The sequence below is a fragment of the Mesoplodon densirostris genome, chromosome 1 (assembly GCF_025265405.1).
Source record: "Mesoplodon densirostris isolate mMesDen1 chromosome 1, mMesDen1 primary haplotype, whole genome shotgun sequence".
In the NCBI taxonomy this organism is placed as follows: Eukaryota; Metazoa; Chordata; class Mammalia; order Artiodactyla; family Ziphiidae; genus Mesoplodon; species Mesoplodon densirostris.
In genome coordinates this window covers 110120576-110147790 of record NC_082661.1, presented here as the reverse complement: position 1 = coordinate 110147790, position 27215 = coordinate 110120576, and the positions used below count along the sequence as shown (strand labels likewise).

The 27215-nt window shown below is 46.0% G+C and overlaps 1 long non-coding RNA gene across 1 annotated transcript; it reads right to left on the bottom strand.

The window, feature by feature from the left end:
• Positions 1 to 10990: 10990 nt before the first annotated feature.
• LOC132483937 (uncharacterized) lies at positions 10991 to 27060 on the bottom strand. Its single transcript, XR_009531133.1, has 3 exons — positions 26254 to 27060; positions 24680 to 24771; positions 10991 to 12165 (listed from the first exon to the last, which is right to left on the bottom strand). It is a non-coding gene; the product is annotated as an uncharacterized LOC132483937 (long non-coding RNA).
• Between the last annotated feature and the right edge of the window lie 155 nt (positions 27061 to 27215).

Sequence of the window (27215 nt, the reverse complement as noted above, 5' to 3'; positions counted from 1 at the left end):
CAACAAACCATTGAAATACACACTTCAGGGCTTCCCTGGTGACGCAGTGGTTAAGAATCCGCCTGCTAGTGCAGGGGACACAGGTTCAATCTCTGGTCCAGGAAGATCCCACATGCCGCAGAGCAACTAAGCCCGTGCGCCACAACTACTGAGCCCATGCGCCACAACTACTGAAACCCGTATGCCTAGAGCCCGTGCTCCGCAACGAGAAGCCACCGGAATGAGAAGTGCAAGCACCACAACAAAGAGTTGCCCCCACTCGCCGCAACTAGAGAAAGCCCATGTGCAGCAACGGAGACCCAACACAGCCAAAAAAAAAAAAAAATTGAAATACACCCTTCCTGTTTTAAGGTACATGCCTTTCAATGCATCCAGCAGTTTAAAATGTAAAGGGTTCTCAGATTATCTGGTTGAGCTCTTGCAATTTGTAACGGAAGAAACTGGGACATGAAGAGGTGAGTTTCCCAAGTTACACAGTGAGGGCTGACAGGGCTATAAAGGACACCATCGCTGATTCTACTGCACAAAGCCTCTGACCACTCCAACCCATGGGCCTTCTCCTCTTCAGGCTAAATAGCCCCTTATATTGCTCTTCTCCCTTCCTCTTTAAACTTATACCTCCTCTTCTTTCTTCTTAAAATGAAACATTTATAAAAATAACAGTCCAGCTATGGTCTGGCCAGCACAGTGTGTAAAGGAGCTATCTTTGTTTTGTTTTGTTTTTTTGTTTTTTTGCTGTACGCAGGCGTCTCACTGCTGTGGCCTCTCCTGTTGTGGAGCACAGGCTCCGGACGCACAGGCTCAGTTGCCAACCTTGGAACATATAAAACCTGTACCCCTACACATATTTTTCCTTTTCGGTTGTTATTATGAAATGTACCAAGATAGGAGGACATAACGTATTCTATTTGACAGTGGGTTTACAACCTCCAAATATTTAGGCATATGAAATGTGGGCTTCCGTCTCTAGTCTTGCTTCAGGCCCTCAGAATGTTAGGGCCGGGCTGGAAGGTGGCGGTTCTGTCTCTGCTCCTGCTGCTGTCTGCAGACCCTCGGTCCCCACGTGGTAGGCTCAGGGCTACCACAAGCACTAGGCTTTGGTCCAGGACCCAAAGACAGGCCATCAGTCTCAGTCCTAGTTCCAGGATGGTCTCAGGGAAAGGACTCTGATGGGCCAGCTGAGGTCAGGTGACCATTGATGGCAGAAGAACCATCAACTGTGGCCATAGGGTAGAGTCCTGTGATGACCTTGTAGTGATAATGAAAAGGGGATGGGCATTGCTGGGCTGACAATCCCCACCTTGTCCAATATGCTTTGGTAGAATGTAGTTGTTTTATTTTGTTCAGCAGAACTTTCTTCTTAGCGGTTTCAAGTCGTACATTTACCTGTATTCAGAATAATGTATCTTTTCTAACTGAGCATGATTTCCAGAGGAGAAACTTCCCAAACCTAAGTTACAAGATGGGTGGCCATACAGCCCAGTTTGCTCAGAACAGTCTTGATTTATGCCTGTTGTCCCACTGTAATTATTAATAGTGTCCCTTTTCATTCAAAGGTATTCTGGTTTAGAAGAGCGTTCATACAGTGCCTCTGATTATAAGTGGCCTTTTGTCCGGCGAGCATGAACGTTAACTTATATTCATGATTGGTCCACATGGAGCCTTCCTCCCAGACACATTTGACCATCATTTGGTCCCAGCAACACTAGAGGTCAAGCAGTGTCCTAGATAATCGAGTTGGAGTTGAGTAAGAAACCCTGTCCCGAAGGAGCCCATGGCCCTACTAGGAGAGAGAACACAAATTAGGTCGGTATAATACAGCCTACGAAATCTGGTGTGAACAGAGCAGGGAAGAAACTCTGCTGAGGAAACTGGGAAAGAGCCAGAAAGGATGAAACATAAACCCATAAAGGATGGACCAGGTGACATGAACCTCAAAATTGCTGACTCTGGCATATTGGCTTGTGCCTCTTCTTTTTATCAGCTCATAATCCAAAGCTGAGAAGTTCATCATCACACAGATGACTGCTGACAAGAGACTCACATCAGGATGCCTTTCTGACAGTGAATTTGGGCCACCTCATCCAAGGTCAGTCCTGCACTGGGCGTCTCAGTTCCTGCAGTTAGAGGAGCAGACCGGGATGTGCTGTGCCATGTGTGAGGACACCAGAATGTCCTGACGTCCCTGTGAGATTTCACAGTCAGGAATCCCCCCGAGGCTGCTCTAGAACCAAGGCAGCCACATGAGCTGTGCACAGCATCCAGTCAGGAGACCTGGGTTCCAGAACCAGCCCTGCCGCCTACCACCAAGCAAATCACTTAATCCTTCCAGCCTTAATTTATATGGCAAATGAAAGCGTGAACCTAAACTATCCACAGTGTTTCTTCTGGCCTTAAAACTTTTGCTTGTTGTGTAGTCATCCAACTACAAATTCTTAAATCAAATGATCTCTGATTAGCTAATTTGCGAAGATTCTTTCAGAAAAGTCAGAGTTACTTTAAAATAGTTTCTCCTTTTTATATGCATTTGGTGTAACCACAAAGACTTTTATACCGATAAAACCTCTCTACCCAAGGCCTCTGCATTTTGAATCCTTCATGGCAGACGTGGGAGAAAGCAACCACTGTTGTAGTTTGTACCGCTTTGTAGACCAGTACAGTTCTGGCTCTCACTCTCCTTAAACCACCCCGTGCTGGGCATAAGGGCCATAAATAATTTCATAGTCTAAACTTTGGGTTTTTTCTACCTCCTCAGACTCACGCTCAGGAAAGCCTTTTAAATCCCTCACTCTGTCCTAATGTCAAGAGTTGGATGGGACTTTCCTGGTGGTCCAGTGGTTAAGAATCCACCCTCCAATGCAGGGGACACGGGTTCGATCCCTGGTCGGGGAACTAAGATTGCACATGTCGTGGTTCAACTAAGCCGGCGTGCCACAACTACTGAGCCCACGCCCCGCAACTACTGAGTCTGCGTGCTGCAATTAAGACCCGACGCAGCCAAATAAATAAATAAATAAATTTTTAAAAAGAGTAGGAGGCAGAGTGTGTGAGTGCGACTCACTGCCTGTCCTCCTTTACCCTCTCGTTACATAGAGGTTCTTTCCTCCTCTTGGTAGAGCCTTCTCTGCTCTCTCCAGCTAGGCTTTCTTTCTTGATCTCTCTCTCCACTCCCCTCTCTCCCTCCTTCACTCCCTCTCTCTCTGTCTCTGTCTCAATCTCTCTCTCCCTCTCCAGCCCCCAACTTTAACAGCTTTTCTCGTGTTTATTGGCCATTTGTATTTCCTTTTTGAACTGTCTTCATGATCTTTGGCTATTGCTTTCAACTTATTAAACAATAAAGACAGGGAGTATAAAAAATGATACACAAACACCTAGGCACTCACCACCTGGCTTAAGAAAACAGTTGAAGCCCTCCATGTACTCTCCCCTGAGTCTCATCAGCAGCCCTTGTCGTCCTTAAGAGGTAACTGTGACTCTGAATTGTGAGATCATATGGTCCATGTATCTCTTTATATTTTATTACACATATATGTTTCTCTGCTATTTCTCTTTTTTAAAATTAATTAATTTATTTTATTTTATTTATTTTTGGCTGCATTGGGTCTTCATTGCTGCTCGCAGTCTTCCTCTAATTGTGGCTCGCAGGGGCTACTCTTCATTGCAGTGCGCAGGCTTATTGCAGTGGTTTCTCTTTTTGCAGAACACCGGCTCTAGACGCGCGGGCTTCAGTAGTTCTGGCACACGGGCTCAGTAGTTGTGGCGCATGTGCTTAGTTGCTCCGTGGCATGTGGGATCCTCCCGGACCAGGGCTTGAACCCATGTTCCCTGCATTGGCAGGCAGATTCTTAACCACTGCGCCACCAGGGAAGCCCCTCTGTTCTTTCTTTTTGCTTGTGGCTATATCTGCAGCAATTTGCATCATGAGAAAACAGATTCTGTAGAACCATGTTTTGCTGAGATAGCTAAACCCATTGCTCTTACCTAGTCTACCTTCTTGGTCGTAAGTGTCGGTAGGTAGTTTTTGTCTGGGGAAAAACGTTGGTGACTATGGTGAAAAGATAGTTCTCAGACCATGACAGAGTAGACAAGGGACACAGTGTCCACCTAACACAGGCAGAGGAGCCTGTGCTATGAAACCTGTCCCTACACTGGTTCTCAGCATTACACGTGTCTTTCCAATACAAGAGAAAAGAACAAGATGGGACACAGGACACTGCTTACACTGAACTGTCTCCAGTTCATACATTCTTTCATTCATCCCATCCATCCAACCAATAGATGTTTACTGAGAACGCATCAAAAGTGCTAGGTACTGAGCTAAGTAAGCGCTGGGGAACAGAAACAAAAAAGACATAATCGCGGCCCGCTCATAGTTGAGTTACGGAAAGAGACAAGCAATCATAATAGTCACAGCTGAGAGTTGCCAAGCATTTACTATTTGCCAGGCACCATGCTAAGCACTCACTTGTCTCATTTAGTCCTCCTGTGAGACACATAGAAGCGGAAATAAGGTAGCACCTATGGAAGAGGAGAAAAAGAAAGTCACTTAAGATCACACAGCCAGCAGATGGTGGAGCTGGGATCTGAGCCTTGGCCATGTGACCCAGAGCCTACGTCTTTGCCATCTTCAGCAGGTGTCTCTGGAGAAAATCAGTAATGACGGCTAAGTGAGAGAAGGGCTACGACAGAGGAGTGAGAGGTGGCCTGGGACACTGACATCTGCAACGCAAAATTGAAAAGGGCTTGGGGGTGAGGCCCAGCGAGGCCTCGGTGGAGCAAAGGGCGGCTCTTCTCTCTGCGCAGACACGTGATTCTGTCCTCGCCCAACAGACGCTTCAGGTTTCACTTTACTTTCATTAGTTTGGTGTTGGGACATTATACATAAGCTAGTTTTGAGGGTTGGGGAAAAGGCATCCCCCAACTTGCTAACTTTGGGCAATAGCGAGGTTCCCTGTTTGTAAAACGCAGGGGGCGTGGCTCTTGCCAGGTGTCAGTCGGCGGATACCCGAGGGTCTAAGAGCTGCAGTGGAATTTCTCCTTTTTAAAAGGAACTCAGGAAAGCAGGCTGAGCTGTGTGGTCCAGCCAGACCCTCACAAGGCACATGAGGCTCTTTCCCTCACCTTTCTCTACTATGCCTTGGTGTGAAGTCAGAGTGTCCCGCTACTAAACCAACAGACGGTTAGAAGTCACGAGAAGCGGGACTTCCCTAGTGGTCCAGTGGTTAAGAATCCGCCTGCCAATCCAGGGGACGTGGGTTTGATCCCTGGTTGGGGAACTAAGATCCCACATGCCATGGGGCAACTAAGCCCGCGTGCTGCAACGAAGAGAAAAGAAAGAAATCACAAGAAGCAACAGGTGGCAAGTTAATAAAAGAGCGAGTCATGGAAGGTTTGAGTATGAGGACTCATGAACACGAGGGTAATGACATCTGTGGGCCATACTATGGACATGGCCACCAAACGCTGCCTCACCTTTACTGGGCTTCAGTCCTCCTCTGGAGAGACCCCTCCCCAGGAAATGGGGAGTTAACCTTTAGTTGCTAAAATGAGTTTATATGACAGCAACAGGCCCCCAAGTCTTCTGCCTCTTTGCAAATGGGCTTCGATTACTGCAATTTATAGGAACAGTTCTCTGTTTCACATTAGTCAGGAAAATTACCCCAGCCTCAGCCTCTCACAAGGAAAATTCCACTTGTACTCTGGGTCCTGTACGTACGCACGTCCACTATGATTACAGCATACATCCCTGTAAATGCAAGTTAAGGCTCTGTTGATACCTTGCAAACAGATAAGCTTGTTCCTTTCCCTTTGGTAGCACTTAATGTTAAATAGTGCACTTGATTCCTAGCAAGAACTATATCCAGTAAAGATCCTCCGTGCTTCCCATGCAGGGGGTGCTGGTTCAATCCCTGGTCAGGGGAATTAAGATCCCATATTCCATGGGGTGTGGCCAAGAAGTTTTTTTAAAAAAACTTGCCATGTTCTATTTAAATGCTTCTTTTAAAGTCAAGAGTTTGAAAAAGTTCCTGGCCTGAAGTCACATTGTTTTAGAAATCAGGTTTTTAAAGATCTTAAAAAGCCGTGTCTTTTTTTAATGTATAATTTAAATACTGCATGCAAATTAGGAATAACAATAACTCTACTATCAGGAATAGTAGAGGACAATAGGACAGTAGTAGGAAAAGGTGGACAAGTCAGAGAGAGAAACATATTCAGTGGGAAAATGACAATCACACTGTCCTATATAAACCATTGGTTTTTCTTTCTTTACAGTGAAGTGAAAGAATTGAGGCGTGAGAAGCAATTTCTCAGTTGTTTAAGCAGCTATGGTACGATCAATCTAGGTGGACACTTCTTGCATTACTTAACCAGCATTTAAAGCTTCGAAAAGACAATAAAACCACTGAGGGGAGCATCCTATAGGGGGTTTTGAAAGAGGTTTTACCAGGAACCTCGGTGATGTGAGCAAATCTGGAAAAGTTGGGAAAGGCATCAAAATGAGTTAGAAAAGTGTGTTATGAAATCCCAGGAGAGACAAGTGTGTCTGGCCTCATTCTGTTCCCCAGCACCACGAGTGCAGAGCTCCTGGGAGATCAGGGAGGGCTCCGAGAAGCATTTCCTACCAGCTGCCGTCACTGTAAATCAGATGCTGTCACTCCGCACAGACTTACCAGCTCTGGACCGTGCTCTGTGCTCCGGCATCACCTCCAGATGGTCTCTCGCTTCTACCTCAGCCTCTGATTTGATACCCTTGTCTCACTTTGTCCAGGGCCCTAGCGTTACCCTGGCTTTTGCTATTTTCCAACTGCTTTCTTGTTGGGTGTCTTTTCTTGCTTCCCTCACCTGGATTGCTTGATCTCGGGCTTGATTCAGAAGGAAGACAAATAATACAAAACGATGGTGACTGTGGAAGAACAAAGTGCTGTGGGAAAACCAAAAGGACCGATTTATTTCTGCCCAAATAGATAGCTGGGAGATGGCTACTCAGAGGAGGTAATGAGGGTGTTGGGTCTTGGAGGGTGAATAAGAGTACGCCAGGTTGGATAGAAGAACCTTCCCAGAAGCGGCAAAATCGGGAGAAAATAATCAGAGATGTGAAAGTGCCCAGCACCTTGAGATGGCTTTGTAGATGGGGCTGGAAAGGTAGTGTGGAGCCTACACTTGTACTTGTACTAAGAGATCTTGCACTTGTACTCAGATCTTGCACTTGTACTAAGGACTGTGGACTTCATTCTCTGAGGGACATGCTAAAGCATGGCAATGACTTGATTAGATTTGCTCAGAAAGACGGGCTTGGGACTTCCCTGGCGGTCCAGTGGGTGAGACTCTGTGCTCCCAATGCAGGGGGCCCGGGTTCCATCCCTGGTCGGGGAACTAGACCCCACATGCATGCCGCAACTAAGAAGTCTGTGTGCTGCAACTAAATAAATAAAAGCACAGCCAAAATAAATAAATAAACACATAAATAAATATTTTTTTTAAAATAAGGAAAGATGGGCTTTACCAAGTCTGACTGATTTCTGACATCTATGGCTCCTGGTCCTACTTGAGACCTCCATGCTGTTATAGGAACAACAGCCCCCGAACTGGTCTCCCAAGTTGACAGTTGCTCTCCTGGGTCATCTTATTCTGCTATAATTTCTAAAACACTGTTCTGATGATAGAGAACCATGTATAAGGTAAATATTGAGCAGAGTCCAAATTACCCTTGAATGCCATATTGAAGTCTGACAAACCATCTCTCCAGAAGTCCAACAACAACATTAAATCACAATATTTGTTTCTTCCAGCATGGGGACAGATTGCACTTTCTTATGTCCAGCCCTACGTAAGGTAGTTTTTTTTTGCATTTAGAAGCCATTTTGGGGGGGAAATGTATTTTTAAACACTTCTTCTATGAAAGACAAACAAGAAAGAATTGAAACTATGGAAGAGGGAAAAGAATTTTCCCTCTACCCTTCTGAGTTCTTGGCTAAGACCCCTGCAACAAGAGGCAGATTAACAAGAGAAAAGCATACAGAAGTTTATTAACATGTATACCTCAGGTGTACCTGGGAGAAACCCAGGGAAAAAGGAGAAACTCTCCAAGGTGGCTTAGAACTCCAGCTTAAATACCATCTCGAGCTAAAGACAAAAGAAAGAAAGGTGTGGGGTAGAAGAGTTTTGGGAGGTTACCTGGAAAAGCACCGGAAACACGAGTGAGGCTTGTTATGCAGATCTGAGTCCAAGCTTTCTCCCTGAATAAGGGTCTAAAGTTGTCTAGGGGAATTAGCCTTTGTCTTTTCTGGTAGGGAGGTGAGGAGGGACAACTTTGCAAATTTACATCCTGCTTTTAGGCAAATAGAGGGAGGGCAGGGAGCTTTTCTGGTATCTTCTTCTTCCAACTGCCTTCAGCTCAAAATAATCCTTAGAACAAAATAACATGTTTTAGGGTGGCAGGTTCTGCTACCCTTCAAGACTAACAGAGAACACAGCAGATTTGCACCTTCCTCTCTTGTACACACTCCAGGCACATGCTTATGGAAAGGGTGGGATGGAACATCACCCACACTGCCCCCTCCGTTAATTTTTTTTTCCTTTTTTTTGCTAAGCACCGATAATTCAATAGGTAGGAATTAAGCACAGATATGATAGTATTTTGCTGACGTAGCTCAAATGGATGGGTCAAGGTGTCCACATGCCTGCACTCGAGGCCCTTAGCCATGCCAGTCAGAGCTGGGAGGGCAAAGAAGGTACCTGGGTGCCACCCTGTGCCACCAATTCACATGGAACTCCAAGGATTCTAAAACTTCTAAATTCAAACATGGTCTTCCAGGTCTTTATGAAGGTACAGTTTTCAAGTTAGAAGGCTATAGCATATACTTTTCAAATAGTTTGTTACTCTGATTTATAACTTTTAGCTGTTGAGACACAGGGCATATGACCCTCTGCCTGCCCTCTTGCTCTGGCCCATGAATGTCAGGGTGGCTGGCTGTGTATTCAGTACGTTCTCCTGAGTCAGAGGAAGGAGAAGCAGCGGGGGCTTTGCCACTCAACCGCACAGCACAGATGTCTTCCAGTCATGGTTGGGATGCTGTGTGGCTGTTCTCACCATCTCTTCCTCATACCTTCCCGGCTCCTCCATCCCCCCTCTTCTAGATCCTCTTATGATGCAAGGAAACCCTAATGCTTATTATGCCATTAGGTAGGGAATTTAAATTTCTGCATGGCATTTTGCTTTTTAGACCTTTGCTACTCAAAATGTGGTCCACAGGTCCTCAGCCTCAGCCCTGGAAGCAGCGTGGAAATGCAGAGTTTCAGCTGCTGAGGGGTAGCATGCACTCACTATTCCTTGGAATCCTAAGACACGCATTTGGAGGAGAGGCAGTCAGTGTTATAGGTAATCTTCAGGCAGGGAAGATGATGAGAGAACAGAAGGCCAGGGCTTGGGCCTTGGAGAAGAATAGGAAAACAGAGAAGGAACGGTGAGAAAAGCAGAAACAAATCCAGGACGGCAGCACAGCAGTGGAAGCCTGAGAGAAGAGAGTTTCCCACCAGGTCCCAGAGCAACCAGGCCTGGCTGTCTCGTTCAGCAGGGGGGACCCTGAGGCTTGGCAATTAGGGGACAGGGTACAACAGCCAGGTGTATTCAGAGGGGTTTGTCTTATAGGGCCAGAGGGCAGGGGAAGATGATAAGAATCTGAAAGTGGTGAGAAAGAAGAATGAAATAAATAAGGAAATAGAGAGGAATTCAGTCTACTTTTTTTCTTTTTTTTGTGATACGCGGGCCTCTCACTGTTGTGGCCTCTCCCGTTGCGGAGCACAAGCTCCGGACGCGCAGGGTCAGCGGCCATGGCTCACGGGCCCAGCCACTCCGCGGCATGTGGGATCTTCCCGGACCGGGGCACGAACCCGCGTCCCCTGCATCGGCAGGCGGACTCTCAACCACTGCGCCACCAGGGAGGCCCAAGTGCTACTTTTAAGAGACAAAACAGCTAGGAAATGTCCCCCACACATCTGAATGATGAAGGGACCACGGTGACAGCATAGCAGCCCCAGTGCTTTGGGGGAAGCAGAGAAGGATCTTGGGCAGAGGGTGAGAACCCAGCCAGTGTCAAAGAAAAAAGAGAGCTGGACACCAGTTAAAGGGATAAAACCAGATTTCATTCGGGACTATTGCAATAGGGCAAAAGACACCTCAGTATAGAACAGGGCTCAATTCCGAATACAACGTGGGCAAGTGGGAGTTGATAGCCAAGGACCAGAGTGGGGACCAGTGGATGGACAATTATCCATGCATGGAAAATTATTATTATGGCCAAAGGTCCTCTGGGGGATGTGGGGAGGGAGTGGTGAGGAACCCTATCAGATATGGAGGGTGAGGTTCTGGTAGAACTGACTTAGCAAGGTTCTTGCTGAAACTGGATCTTACAGAGAGGTCCACAGATGGGCCTAGGGGAAGGTTCAGGAGTCTGACTAAAGTTTGGCCAACAAAGAATCTTTATCCCTGGAGATGGGGTGGGGGGCAGCTTTGGTCCCTCGCAAGGTGCAAACACCCAGCCGTCCTAGAATAACCCGGTGCACCCCACACTCCTCTCCACATCAGGCTGCCACAGCCATCGCTCTCATCTGTCCCCCTGGGCCCAGCTCCCTGGCCTTCAGAGGTGCTGCCAGCTAAGCCACAGAGGGCTTCCTCGTTTCTCAGCCTCCTCGGCTAAGTAAGGATGTTCCTGGTCTGGGTGAAGACAGGAGAGGCTCCATGGTAAGAGGCCGCACTATCTAAAAACCCAGCTGGGTGCCATCTCCCTTGCCTATGGTTCTGAGACCGTGGGAATCCTGCAGTAGTGGCTTTTCTGGGGCAAAAGCCGGGGTCCCCCTTGGACCGCTGAGGTTTCTGCACTCCATGTTTCCTTCCCAAATCTAGCTCCTCCGGGCACCGAGGCTCTGCTCTCCACTCCCTCCCACAGTGGCAGCCCTCCTCCTTGGCCTGGTTTCCAACCTCCCACAATCACCCTCCCTTCCCTCCCACCCTTCCCCCCGTGGTCCCAAGCTCTTCCTGCTTCTTCCTCTACCCTTCACAGCCCATTCATATCTTCTCTGAAATCTGGCAGCTCCCAGAACTTCCTCTCTGGTCCTCAAGAGCGGAGGTCTCTGCACACAACGTTCCTTATGAACGCGTGCCATCCAGCCATATCCCACTCTGCTCTGGTGATGGAATTTAATTCTGAGATCCTAATAGCTTTGAGAGCTTAATCTGTGCCAGGCATTCTCTGAAGTGCTTTATATATGTGGAAATTTGTCCACGTCACACTGCACCGACAGTGGTGATAGTACCGGGATGCGGGCTGCCTTTTTCCACCTCTCACACCCTCTGCCTCTATGAGACATGCTTTCTCTTCGCAGGCCATGACCTCCTCCACTGGGGGAGACACAGTCTTCCGGCTGGGGAACATTGGCCCCCATGGAGGAGAAGATGCAAAAGCACCCAGCAGCATGAAGGGCCATTCGTCTTTCTCAACACAGAAAAAGCAGGAAAGTTGACATCCAAGATGTTTCTGACTTATATGTGCCAGGCTCCATGTGTATGTAGGAGAAAGCGGGAGTTTTGTTTTTCTGAGTTTCAGAAGCTTAGCTTTGAATGTCAGGAGGCAAACACTTCACGTATGGAGCTCAGGCTACAAGGATGAGAGGGGTCGGCAGCACCGTGATGGAGGTGGCAGGCTGGCACGGCCGGGGGAGGAGAGCGATGCAGTGGACTCCCGGTGCGAGCGGGCCAGGGTGGAGACTAGTGGACCTGCAGGGGATGTTGAAGAGCCCCCTGGTGCTGTGTGACCCTGCAAAGCTGGCTTATTCTTTGGGTGGGAGTTTGGAGACTGTCCTGTGGTCTCCTCCAAGACCGTGAAGTCTGTTTTCATGTCTCCGGGACCATTCGCCTGTTCTCCTGGATGAACAAGCAAGGAGAGACTCAAGTGGCATCCAAAGGACACTTGAGAAAAAGCAGGCACTGTGGCCCAGGCCAGGGCTAGACTGCCCATGGGAGGCGGGTCCTGTGAGTGGGGGGACATTGGCTGCAGGGTGAATGGGCACGGGGGAAACAGCAGCATGTCGGGTTCCTGCTCTGCACGTGCCGGTGGGCAGCCTCTGAGCTTCCGTGTCCTGGCTGGTAAATCTTTCCTTCACGAGGTGCTGTGAGGAGGAAATGCCAGACATGGTGAGGACTCAGTGGAGACTGCTCCCTTAGACCCACCCTCGTTACTTTGTCCACACCTATTAGATGATAAGCTGGCTGAGGGCAGGCCCTTGCTCACGCTTGCTTCCCGTGACTAGCCCTGTGTCGGGCTCACAGTGGATGAAAGAACAAATGAACATCAAGGAACAGGCCGTGAGGCACACCAGCGTGAGACACCGTCTCCGCCACTGTGTTCCCTGAGCGCAAGTAAATCACTTTTCTCTGTCTTTACTAGTTTCCCCACCATTGGGGGAAGGCAATGTAGCTTCCCTCTGTTTAAAATTTTTTATTAAAAATTTTTGTATGAAGGTATAATTGACATATTAGTTCCAGGTGTACAATATAATGATTCAGTATCTCTATACATTGCAAAATGATCACCATGATAAGGCTAGTTACCATCTGTCGCCATTATACAGTTATAAAAACATTTTCTTGTGATGGGGACTTTTAAGATTTAATCTCTTAGCAACTTTGAAATATGCAATGCAGTATTATTAAGTAGAGTCGCTGGGCTGTACATGGCATGCCCAGGACTTGTTTCTCTTGTAACTGGAAGTTTGTACCTTTTGACCCTCCTCACCCTCTTTGCCCTCCCCTCACCCCCGCCTCTGGCAGCCACCAAGCTGTTCTGTATATTTATGAGCTTGGTGTGTTTTCTTTTGTTTGTCTTTTTCTTAATAGGGGTGTTATCAGGACCTAGGTGCTAACGTGCTTACAGCACGCAGAGCTTCTTAGATGAAAGTTTCTATTAAACAGATGAGCTAAGCTTCAGAAAATTCCTTGACTTTGCCCCCAAATATATGATACACAGCAAGCTTGGCTTTTGTGTTTCTGACTCTGGTTCAGAGGAGAATGCAGAGATTGTGCAATAGTTGGTTCCATCTAGCTCTTGGTTATTGATATAAAAACATAAAAACATAACTAATATTTCTGCAATGTAGTTTTCTCGACCTCTCTCTGGCCTCTGTTGTATGATGTTTTCAAAACAGCTTTATCAGAACTCTCCATATTTCTGGGGTTTTAGCCTAACAGTTCTTCTAGGGACCGAGGGAGGTCGCTGAAGGGTGACAGCCTATAGGCGCTGGACCAGCAGGGAGAGGGGCGGGGCTGGGGGTGGCTGTGTGGAGGCGGGCAGGGAAGCTCCCAGCGGATGGCTCGCCCGTAGGCGGGCATGCAGCAACCTGTGTAACCACGATGGGTTCCGTGGAGCCACTCAGGTCAATGCCCACGGTGTGCTGGTGGGCATGGATGCTACGGTCACCACACTACAGCGAGAGGGGATGCAGTAAGGGTCAGCGACATGGCATTTAAGCCAGACTTTCAAGAATAGGTAGAATTTGGACAAGTGATCATGAGGAAGAAAGACTTCCTAACCAAACAGACGGCTGGGCACAGAGCTAGGAACGAGGATGAAGGTGATTGCCAGAGAGAGTTTGGGCCTAAAGTGGTAGCAAAAAGAATGAAATTGGGTCATCTGTAGAGACGTGGATGGACCTAGAGTCCGTCATACACAGTGAACTAAGTCAGAAAGAGAAAAACAAATACCATAAATTAACGTATTTATGTGGAATCTAGAAAAATGGTAGAGATTTACAGGGCAGGAATAGAGATGCAGACATAGAGAAGGGACGTACAGACACAGGGTTGGGGGGAAGGGGTGGGTGGGATGAATCGGGAGATTAGGTTTGACTTATATACACTACCATGTGTAAAACAGATAGCTAGTGGGAAGCTGCTGTATACATAGCACAGGGAACTCAGCTCGGTGCTCTGTGACCCAGATGGGTGGGGTGGGGGGGTGGGGGAGGAGGTATAAGAAGGAGGGGATGTATGCATCTGTACAGCTGATTCACTTCGCTGTCCAGCAGAAACTAACATAACAGTGTAAAGTAACTATATCACAATAAAAAAAAATGGGAGACACCCAACTGGAGGCGCTGTGAAGGAGGAGGCTGGCAGAGGCAACTTGGAGGGAGTGGCTTGGAGTTGGGAAGGCCGGCCACACCAGGACGGACGATGGGACCTGGAGTATGGTGGGGACATCGGGAAAAGGATGAAGAGATACTTCGAAGACCATTACGAATGTGATACAACTTGTTTTTTGAGTCGACCTCTAGGATGAAGTTGTGAGCTGTATCACAACATGATGGGGGCCAAGTTGTTGGTGAGATTCCCTCCTCCACCCGCCTCTCATCCGTTTGACAAGTATTTATTAAGGGCTCCCCTTGGCCACTGGCCAGTGACTGTCATTTACTCAAAGGCGGGAGCTGCTCTCCTTTACTTCCTGTCTTGCAGGTTAGACGGGTTCAGCACACATATTTCATATTTTCAGGGTTCAGTAGCATCTCACTCTTTGTTTGGAAATGTGAGTGACTCACCGTACTCGACAATTTTAATGTATCAAATGTTTAAACAACATCTTCACAAAAATTAAAAAGTAAAATACAATCACAGAAACTTAACAGACAACCGTTTTCATTTTTCCATAGTCATTTTCATTCTCTATAGCATCTTGGTATTTTGATAATATTTCAAGTTAAAAAGATTCAAGGACATAGATCAAATCCAAACAGGGACCATAGAGTGAAAATACTATGGTCCCCGAAAGTCAGTCTTTTTTAACTTCATAAAGTTTTAACCAAGTGCCTGAGCTCTGGCCAACGATGAAACAGGTCAGGAGAAAGCTGGCTAGTGTCTCCCGTGGAGGAGAGAGCTCCAGGGGCTTCTACTGAACTCCCCCAGGGAGCCTGGACAACCAGCTACAGATCTCAAAGTGGTGACATCCACAAGCCAAGAGCCAGGAGCCCATGTGACAAATGTCAGGGCAGCTGATATGAAGAGAAGAACAGAAGGAAGAAAAACACATTCCACATCTGGGAGTGTGTATAAGTTGAGAGCAGATTGTTTAGAGGAACAGAGAGAGAGGAATTCCCTTTACTTCTCAATCAATAAATCATTGCGGACTTCCGGGTAAGATGGCGGAAGAGTAAGACGCGGAGATCACCTTCCTCCCCACAGATACACCAGAAATACAGCTACACGTGGAACAACTCCTACAGAACACCTACTGAACGCTGGCAGAAGACCCCAGACCTCCCAAAAGGCAAGAAACTCCCCACATACCTGGGTAGGGCAAAGCAGAGAGATTCCCGCACAGAAGAGCGGTGCCGAGCGGCACTCACCAGCCCGAGAGGCTTGTCTGCTCCCCCGCCGGGGCGGGCAGCGCTGGAGCTGAGGCTCGGGCTTCGGTCAGAGCGCAGGGAGAGGACTGGGGCTGGCGGCGAGAACTCAGCCTGAAGGGGGCTAATGTGCCACAGCTAGCCGGGAGGGAGTCCGGGAAAACTCTGGAGCTGCCGAAGAGGCAGGAGACTTTTTCTTCCCTCTTGGTTTCCTGGTGCGCGAGGAGAGGGGATTAAGAGCGCCGCGTAAAGGAGCTCCAGAGACGGGCGCGAGTCGCGACTGAAAGCGCGGAGCCCAGAGACGGGCGTGGGACGCTGGGGCTGCTGCTGCCGCCGCCAAGAAGCCTGCGTGCGAGCGCAGGTCACTGTCCACACCGCCCTTCCGGGAGCCTGTGCAGCCTGCCACTGCCGGGGTCCCGGGATCCAGGGGCGGCTTCCCTGGGAGAACGCACGGCGCGCCTCAGGCTGGTGCAACGTCACGCCGACCTCTGCCGCTGCAGGCTCGCCCCGCACTCCGTGCCCCTCCCTCCCGCCCGGCCTGAGTGAGCCAGAGTCCCCGAAGAGGCTGCTCCTTTAACCCTGTCCTGTCTGAGCGAAGAACAGACGCCCTCCGGCGACCTACACGCAGAGGCGGGGCCAAATCCAAAGCTGAGACCCAGGAGCTGTGAGAACAAAGAGAAAGGGAAACCTCTCCCAGCAGCCTCAGAAGCAGCGGATTAAAGCTCCACAATCAACTTCATGTACCCTGCATCTGTGGAATACATGAATAGACAACAAATCATCCCAAATTGAGGAGCCAGGAGTCAGTGCTGTGCCTCTGAGGTGGGAGAGCGAACTTCAGGACACTGGTCCACAAGAGACCTCCCAGCTCCACATAATATCAAACGGCGAAAATCTTCCAGAGAACTCCATCTCAACACCAGCACCCAGCTTCACCCAACGACCAGCAAGCTACAGTGCTGGACACCCTATGCCAAACAACTAGCAAGACAGGAACACAACGCCACCCATTAGCAGAGAGGCTGCCTCAAATCATAAAAAGTCCGCAAACACCCCAAAACACACCACCAGACGTGGACCTGCCCACCAGAAAGACAAGATCCAGCCTCATCCACCAGAACACAGGCAGTAGTCCCCTCCACCAAGAAGCCTACACAACCCACTAAACCAACCTTAGCCACTGGGGACAGACACCAAAAACAACGGGAACTACGAACCTGCAGCCTGCAAAAAGGAGACCCCAAACACAGTAACATAAGCAAAATGAGAAGACAGAAAAACACACAGCAGGAGAAGGAGCAAGATAAAAACCCACCAGACCTAACAAATGAAGAGGTAATAGGCAGTCTATCTGAAAAAGAATTCAGAATAATGATGGTAAAGATGATCCAAAATCTTGGAAATAGAATAGACAAAATGCAAGAAACAGTTAACAAGGACCTAGAAGAACTAAAGACGAATCAAGCATCGATTAAAAGCACAATAAATGAAATAAAAATTACTCTAGATGGGATCAATAGCAGAATAACTGAGGCGGAAGAACGGATAAGTGAGGTGGAAGATAAAATAGTGGAAATAACTGCTGCACAGCAAAATAAAGAAAAAAGAATGAAAAGAACAGAGGACAGTCTCAGAGACCTCTGGGACAACATTAAACGCACCAACATTCGAATTATAGGGGTTCCAGAAGAAGAAGAGAAAAAGAAAGGGACTGAGAAACTATTTGAAGAGATTATAGTTGAAAACTTCCCTAATATGGGAAAGGAAATCGTTAATCAAGTCCAGGAGGCACAGAGAGTCCCATACAGAATAAATCCAAGGAGAAATACACCAAGACACATATTAATCAAACTGTCAAAAATTAAACACAAAGAAATCATATTAAAAGCAGCAAGGCAAAAACAACAAATAACACACAAGGGAATCCCCATCAGGATAACAGCTGATCTCTCAGCAGAAACTCTACAAGCCAGAAGGGAGTGGCAGGACATACTTAAAGTGATGAAGGAGAAAGACCTGCAACCAAGATTACTCTACCCAGCAAGGATCTCATTCAGATTTGATGGAGAAATTAAAACGTTTACAGACAAGCAAAAGCTGAGAGAGTTCAGCACCACCAAACCAGCTTTACAACAAATGCTAAAGGAACTTCTCTAGGCAAGAAACACAACAGAAGGAAAAGAACTACAATAACGAACCTAAAACAATTAAGAAAATGGGAATAGGAACATACATATCAATAATTACCTTAAATGTAAATGGACTAAATGCTCCCACCAAAAGACACAGACTGGCTGAATGGATACAAAAACAAGACCCATATATATGCTGTCTACAAGAGACCCACTTCAGACCTAGAGACACATACAGACTGAAAGTCAGGGGATGGAAAAAGATATTCCATGCAAATGGAAACCAAAAGAAAGCTGGAGTAGCAATTCTCATATCAGACAAAATAGACTTTAAAATAAAGACTACTAGAAGAGACAAAGAAGGACACTACATAATGATCAAGGGATCAATCCAAGAAGAAGATATAACACTTGTAAATATTTATGCACCAAACATAGGAGCACCTCAATATATAAGGGAAATATTAACAGCCATAAAAGGAGAAATCGACAGTAACACAATCATAGTAGGGGACTTTAACACCCCACTTTCACCAATGGACAGGTCATCCAAAATGAAAATAAATAAGGAAACACAAGCTTTAAATGATACATTAAACAAGATGGACTTAATTGATATTTATAGGACATTCCATCCAAAAACATCAGAATACACATTTTTCTCAAGTGCTCATGGAACATTCTCCAGGATAGATCATATCTTGGGTCACAAATCAAGCCTTGGTAAATTTAAGAAAATTGAAATTGTATCAAGTATCTTTTCCGACCACAATGCTATGAGACTAGATATCAATTACAGGAAAAGAGCTGTAAAACATACAAACACATGGAGGCTAAACAATACACTACTTAACAACGAAGTGATCACTGAAGAAATCAAAGAGGAAATTAAAAAATACCTAGAAACAAATGACAATGGAGACACGACGACCCAAAACCTATGGGATGCAGCAAAAGCAGTTCTAAGAGGGAAGTTTATGGCAATACAATCCCACCTTAAGAAACAGGAAATATCTCGAATAAACAACCTAACCTTGCACCTAAAGCAATTAGAGAAAGAAGAACAAAAACATCCCAAAGTTAGCAGAAGGAAAGAAATCATAAAAATCAGATCAGAAATAAATGAAAAAGAAATGAAGGAAACGATAGCAAAGATCAATAAAACTAAAAGCTGGTTCTTTGAGAAGATAAACAAAATTGATAAACCATTAGCCAGACTCATCAAGAAAAGAAGGGAGAAGACTCAAATCAATAGAATTAGAAATGAAAAAGGAGAAGTAACAACTGACACTGCAGAAATACAAAAGATCATGAGAGATTACTATAAGCAACTCTATGCCAATAAAATGGACAACCTGGAAGAAATGGACAAATTCTTAGAAATGCACAACCTGCCAAGACTGAATCAGGAAGAAATAGAAAATATGAACAGACCAATCACAAGCACTGAAATTGAGACTGTGATTAAAAATCTTCCAACAAACAAAAGCCCAGGACCAGATGGCTTCACAGGGGAATTCTATCAAGCATTTAGACAAGAGCTAACACCTATCCTTCTCAAACTCTTCCAAAATATAGCAGAGGGAGGAACACTCCCAAACTCATTCTACGAGGCCGCCATCACCTTGATACCAAAACCAGACAAGGATGTCACAAAGAAAGAAAACTACAGGCCAATATCACTGATGAACATAGATGCAAAAATCCTCAACAAAATACTAGCAAACAGAATCCAACAACACATTAAAAGGATCATACACCATGATCAAGTGGGGTTTATTCCAGGAATGCAAGGATTCTTCAATATACGCAAATCAATCAACGTGATACACCATATTAACAAACTGAAGGAGAAAAACCATATGATCATCTCAATAGATGCAGAGAAAGCTTTTGACAAAATTCAACACCCATTTATGATAAAAACCCTGCAGAAAGTAGGCATAGAGGGAACTTTCCTCAACATAATAAAGGCCATATATGACAAACCCACAGCCAGCATCGTCCTCAATGGTGAAAAACTGAAACCATTTCCACTAAGATCAGGAACAAGACAAGGTTGCCCACTCTCACCACTCTTATTCAACATAGTTTTGGAAGTTTTAGCCACAGCAATCAGAGAAGAAAAGGAAATAAAAGGAATCCAAATCGGAAAAGAAGAAGTAAAGCTGTCACTGTTTGCAGATGACATGATACTATACATAGAGAATCCTAAAGATGCTACCAGAAAACTACTAGAGCTAATCAATGAATTTGGTAAAGTTGCAGGATACAAAATTAATGCACAGAAATCTCTGGCATTCCTATATACTAATGATGAAAAATCTGAAAGTGAAATCAAGGAAACACTCCCATTTACCATTGCAACAAAAAGAATAAAATATCTAGGAATAAACCTACCTAAGGAGACAAAAGACCTGTATGCAGAAAATTATAAGACACTGATGAAAGAAATTAAAGATGATACAAATAGATGGAGAGATGTACCATGTTCTTGGATTGGAAGAATCAACATTGTGAAAATGACTCTACTACCCAAAGCAATCTACAGATTCAATGCAATACCTATCAAACTACCAATGGCATTTTTCACAGAACTAGAACAAAAAATTTCACAATTTGTATGGAAACACAAAAGACCCCGAATAGCCAAAGCAATCTTGAGAACGAAAAACGGAGCTGGAGGAATCAGGCTCCCTGACTTCAGACTATACTACAAAGCTACAGTAATCAAGACAGTATGGTACTGGCACAAAAACAGAAAGATAGATCAATGGAACAGGATAGAAAGCCCAGAGATAAACCCACGGACATATGGTCACCTTATCTTTGATAAAGGAGGCAGGAATGTACAGTGGAGAAAGGACAGTCTCTTCAATAAGTGGTGCTGGGAAAACTGGACAGGGACATGTAAAAGTATGAGATTAGATCACTCCCTAACACCATACACAAAAATAAGCTCAAAATGGATTAAAGACCTAAATGTAAGGCCAGACACTATCAAACTCCTAGAGGAAAACATAGGCAGAACACTCTATGACATAAATCACAGCAAGATCCTTTTTGACCCACCTCCTAGAGAAATGGAAATAAAGACAAAAATAAACACATGGGACCTAATGAAACTTCAAAGCTTTTGCACAGCAAAGGAAACCATAAACAAGACGAAAAGACAACCCTCAGAATGGGAGAAAATATTTGCAAATGAAGCAACTGACAAAGGATTAATCTCCAAAATTTATAAGCAGCTCATGCAGCTCAATAGCAAAAAAACAAACAACCCAATCCAAAAATGGGCAGAAGACCTAAATAGACATTTCTCCACAGAAGATATACAGACTGCCAACAAACACATGAAACGATGCTCAACATCTTTACTCATTAGAGAAATGCAAATCAAAACTACAATGAGATATCATCTCACACCAGTCAGAATGGCCATCATCAAAAAATCTAGAAACAATAAATGCTGGAGAGGGTGTGGAAAAAAGGGAACACTCTTGCACTGCTGGTGGGAATGTGAATTGGTACAGCCACTATGGAGAACGGTATGGAGGTTCCTTAAAAAACTACAAATAGAACTACCATATGACCCAGCAATCCCACTACTGGGCATATACCCTGAGAAAACCATAATTCAAAAAGAGTCATGTACCAAAATGTTCATTGCAGCTCTATTTACAATAGCCAGGACATGGAAGCAACCTAAGTGTCCATCAACAGATGAATGGATAAAGAGGATGTGGCACATATATACAATGGAATATTACTCAGCCATAAAAAGAAATGAAATTGAGCTATTTGTAATGAGGTGGATGGACGTAGAGTCTGTCATACAGAGTGAAGTAAGTCAGAAAGAGAAAGACAAATACTGTATGCTGACACATATATATGGAATTTAAGAAAAAAATGTCATCAAGAACATAGGGGTAAGACAGGAATAAAGACACAGACCTACTAGAGCATGGACTTGAGGATATGGGGAGGGGGAAGGGTAAGCTGTGACAAAGTGAAAGAGCGGCATGGACATATATACACTACCAAACGTAAGGTAGATAGCTAGTGGGAAGCAGCCGCATAGCACAGGGAGATCAGCTCGGTTCTTTGTGACCGCCTGGAGGGGTGGGATAGGGAGGGTGGGAGGGAGACGCAAAAGGGAGGGGATATGGGAACATATGTATATGTATAACTGATTTAATTTGTAAAATAAAATTAAAAAAAAAAAAAAAAAATAAATCATTGCCACATACTTAAAAAAATATGTATATATATATATATATATTTATTTATTTATTTTGGCTGCACCGGGTCTTAGTTGCGGCATGTGGACTTCTTAGTTGTGGCATGTGGACTTCTTAGTTGCGGCATGTGGACTTCTTAGTTGCAGCATGCAGACTCTTAGTTGCGGCACGCAGACTCTTAGTTGTGGCATGCATGCGAGATCTAGTTCCCCGACCAGGGATCAAACCCGGGACCCCTGCACTGGGAGCATGAAGTCTTACCCACGGACTGCCAGGGAAGTCCCCATTGCCACATACTTTTATCTCTTCTCTCCCTCAGCCATTTATCATCTCCTTCATCCTCTCTCTAACTACATCTATACACTCTCAGTAAGCCAAAGATTTTATATTAATTTGAAGCCATTTCCACATTGTCTGAGTTCAGGCCGCTATAAGGATACAAACAACAAATATTTATTTCTCACAGTTCTGGAAACTGGGAAGTCCAAGGTCTAGGTGCCAGCAGATCCGGTGTCTGCCTGCTTCCTGGTTTGCAGATGACCTCATGGTGTCCTCACACGGTGGGGAACTGTGAGAGAAGCAAGCTCTCTTGTATCCTCTCATCAGGGTACTATCCCATCATGAGGGCTCCATCCTCAGGACCTAATCAGCCCCCAAAGACCCCACCTCCAAACACCATTCCATTGGGAATTAGGGCTTCAACATGTGAATTTGACCTACAGTCCATAACACACATGTACAATGCCAAAAATGTTGGCATTGTTCTTCCCAGGACACAAAAGACTATCTGAGGGGGACTTCCCTGGTGGTCCAGTGGTTAAGAATCCGCCTTCCAATGTGGGGGACGTGGGTTTGATCTCTGGTTGGGGGACTAAGATCCCACATACTAAGGGGAAACTAAGTCCACGTGCCGCAACTACTGAGCCCGTGTGCTCTGGAGCCCGCACACTGCAACTAGAGAGAAGCCCTCGCGTCACAACTAAGACCTGACGTAGCCAAAAATAAATAAATAAATATTAAAATAAAAAGGCCTACCTGAGATCAAATTATAAAGGAGACAAACTGTCTCTTTTGTGCCTACCTACCTTCTTTTCGGTGTGGGTGGTCACGAGGTCCTCATTTGGGCTAGGTCTTAAGGATGGAATTTCTATAGTTGGCGACAGTGGGGTGGGAATTTCAGGTGAAGGGGAAAAAGTGAACAATTGCTTCTGGACTTACTTATATTCTTACGAAGGACTAAAAATTGCAGAGGCTTTTCTAAATGGAAAATTTTGGACAGGTAGGGTCTTGTTGTTTTCAAGAGGTCTTTCAGCATTTTTCACAGAGCAGTTAAGCCGGTTGTCTTTGCTATGTAAAGTATGGTGTTGACAGGGAAGGACCCAGTTTTGAGCCTCACGTGGATCATGCGGCCTTACCCAGAGAACGTGATTCTGCTCCTGTAGGCTCAGGGAGTGTCTCACAACTGCCCGGACGTGGTGACAGACCATGGTTGTGTCAGTGAAAACTCTCCCTACAATTGCAAAAATAACCCAACCCTTCAAAGTATTCAAAGCACATTTCCTGCCCATAGTAGATTTGTAAATTCATCTCCTTGTATTTTCTTTCTTGCTGCATCTCTTTTTTGTCTTGGTCAAGAACACTGCCCTCCAATCATACAGGGAAGTCAGTCTTCTAAATACACCAGGCCAACTCTCTTCCATCTCCTGTTCTTTCTGGGTGTGAGAGTGAAGAACAGAGAACAGTCCTCTTTCAGGGCAGCATCTGGAATAACCAGTACCAGATGCAGGAATGAATCATCGTCCTCAGGGAGCCTGCCTGCATCCAAGCTGAAAGCGTCAGTAAGGAAGGCTGGCTTTATCTACCAGCCGACTGCCTGCTATGTCACCAACAGAGTCCCTTCCCAAAACTGTCATCTGTTTGCCACAGTGCCTGGAATTTCACCATGAGCTTCAATAACCGGCTTGTAAAATGTCACAGCTGGTCACTCGGCTCTTAGAAGCAGGGCTAGAATGCGTGCCCTATGGTTTTCCATGAGCTGGCAGTGTCTTCATGGGGGGAGTGGGCTCACAAATGATTTGTTTGGGACAACAAATTCATTCAACAGACATTTGTACTAACTGGCTGAGGGAGGGTCTTTCACACGTGTCACCCACCCCTCTCATTTGACATGCTACCCTTGAAGGCTGGTATAGTTGTCCCTGTATCAAAAATGAAGGGATTGAGGCTTCAACAGGTTTTGAGCACCTCTCTGGTGGCCAGGTGCCTGACCACGGCGCCCCACTTCAGGTGCACCCGACTTCATTGCCTCTGGGCTTTTCCCCAAAGCCACTGAATCTTGGCAGCCCCCGGGTCTCTCAGAGGTGCCTGCAGGGCAGCCTCCAACCCTGGGGGATGGCCTTGCTGTTTGCGTCTCTGTCAATAGGTTTAAGAAAGGTGCTGACCTGGGGAGAGGAGTTCCAGGCCGGCAACTGTTAGCTGAGATGTCTGATGTATAATGGAAATGTTGGTGATCGTCTTGGGTATTCAGTTATTCTACTGAAAAAATTAGTACTGTCTTTTACTAATGAGTAATTTGGAAGCTTTAATAAACTGTAGCCATAAACCCAGTTTATTATTAATAATCCAGTAATTGGGCTTCCCTGGTGGCACAGTGGTTGAGAGTCCACCTGCCGATGCAGGGGACACGGGTTCGTGCCCCGGTCTGGGAAGATCCCACATGCTGTGGAGCGGCTGGGCCCGTGAGCCATGGCCGCTGAGCCTGCGCGTCCGGAGCTTGTGCTCCGCAACGGGAGAGGCCACAACAGTGAGAGGCCCGCGTACCGCAAAAAAAAAAAAATAATAATAATAATAATAGTCCAGTAATTAACCTTAGACACATTAATCTAATGTTAGAGATTTAACAAAAGGCAAAGGAACCTCTGTTTTGTGACTCTCCGTTCCATCACATGAGGGGCGATGGGGGATGATCTCAGGTGCATTTTTTTCCTTTGATGGCTCAGTATCTTTATCTGTAAAGAGGGGATAATAATGTAAGCTATGCAACATTCATTCATTTCGTCATTCATAATTCATTCAGCAAAGAGTCACTGAACCCTTAACTCTGAATCAGGCACATGCTTGTTCCCAAGAGTAAACAAGACAGATAAGGATCTCCCTACTGTGGAGTTTACATTCTGGTGGGGACTCAAGAACTCTTCTGAGAAAAATAGCTGAAATGACACTGGCCAAGAAAGAGCTCCACAGTTCAAGACACCGAGACGGTTTAAACCTTAGTTAAAGCACTCTTTGCTATGTCTCCCTAGTTCCTAAGAAAAGCCTTCTAGGAACAAACACCAAATGCCTCAATAAAATGTTGATGAATAAAGGAATGCTCTTTGGAACAGTGCAAGGTTTTAAAGCATTTCAGAGGGTCAGTGACCACGTGCTTTTCTCTTCATTTTGTGAAGAGCCCACAGGCTAAACCAAATCCACAAAGGACAAGGCAGCCTGCCTCTATCCAAACTCTTGCCTAAGAAGATGCTTAGCATTAGAATCATCCCATTATTTCACCTTACTACATATTTGGAGTTGGGCTATCTTTATTTCTTCTCTGGAGTGAATATCTATCTATCTATCTGCCCATTTATCTCCTAATTTCAGCAAAGTCATCTGTCAGAGCCATTTAATTCCCCTGAGTGTCTTCTTTTAATCTGGAAGAAATTTTCTTTTAGTGACCCCTTATCACTGAGATCATGGATTTTACATACTTTGGCTGATGTCCCTGATTTATTTCATACTATGTTTATATTATGGCTTCTCTAGTAATAAATTATATTTGATCTGAAACACTTAATTGGGTTGTGCTTTTCTGCAATCAACATTTATTTTTGCAATTGCTGTGAAAACCACATGCAGCCAAGTTTCTAACAGCACAGAACCCTTTCTATGTGACTTTCAAAGCAACCTTGAAGAGGTTAAATTTCAAGAATACATCTTTAAACATCACCCACCTTATTAAACAAGTCTTAGAGGTGAGAAAGTAGGATTCAGGTTGGTGTATTGAGCTTATATAAAATAGACTTATCTAGAGATAGAATAGTACCAAAAAACTCAACCTCCTGGCCTCATAAATAGACCTTCAAATACTGTGCAATCCAGGCTATTACTTGGTGGCTTTTCCCACCGCTTTTCAATATGGTACGCTGATAACACTGTTGAGAGCAATATGTTTTATTGCAGAGCTTGTCACATTCATGGCAGTCTAAAAATATTTTCTAAGGAATTCTGGGCCAGAAGATAAGGCCGTCTCACATTTAAAACAGAACCCTGCAAGTTATTTCTATGACTGTGTTCAGAATTATCCAAGTGCTTTATTGTTATTATTTGAGGTAACACTGTTTTATAACACTATATAAGTTTCAGAATTAGCCCAGTGTTACTTCAGAGGCAATGACCCTAAGTAACAGCTGAAATGCAGTTTTTTGTTTTAAATGTGGACATTTAATTCTCACCTGAGACCTGTTACAGTCAAATCAGCCAGAAAGTAAAGCAGATGAGGGCTCTGCATAATTTTAATCGTTGTGCTCTGGGACACACTTCAAAATGGCCCGGCTGACCTGCCTATGAACACTTTCTGCCGCTCTTCAGTTGGTTTGCAAACATCAAGCCGCCTAGAGTTCGCGTGATTTCTGAGATTCCAAGAGAGAGCAAAGGCCCCGCGGCCGGCTCGGGGAAAACGTCTTCACCTGCAAAAGCAAAACGAAGTGCAGGCGCACCAGCCCGCCGGCCCCAGATGCCTGCCGGCAGTTCCCTTTTAGGGAAAGGCGCTGTGAGCTAACCGGCACTTCATTTTACTCCTCTCTTTAGGAGGCACAGAAACCGATTTTCTTTCGCCATTCCCGACACCAGTCCAGTCTCCCCAGCTCGTACCTTCGGCGCCCTCGCTGCCCTGAACCCCCAACCCCCTTCCATCAGCTCACCGCGCCAGGACCCTGACCCAGGTTTGGGACAGCTCAAAGAAAGCGAAAAAGATTGCTCGGCAGGGAAAGGGAATACAATAGGCGTAGGGCGGCCGGTGGCTCGGACCAGAAATGCCGCACTTCGAAAGGAGAAAAAAGTTTCCTTTGTCAAACAAGTGACCACGTGGCGCTATGGCGGTCATCCCCAGCAGTCCCGTCAGGCTGCCAGGCGCGGACCTGGGGACGCGCCAGCCACCTCCGGCGCTGGCCGAGGGGAGCCCCGAAAAGCGGGGGCCCCGCAGTAAGCCCTGAGAGCGCGGATCTGGAGGACGCAAGGAGGCGCGACACGGTGGCTCAGGGAGCTGCGCTGAGGGCGGGGCTCCCGGGGGGAGAGGGGCGAGGAGCGTAAGGTTCCCGGAAGCAGCGGGGCACAGGGGGCGGGACCCTCGGGGGCGGTGGCGCGGAGGGCGGGGTCCCCGGCGTTGGGCGGGCGCGGGGGGCGCGGCTTCAGGGAC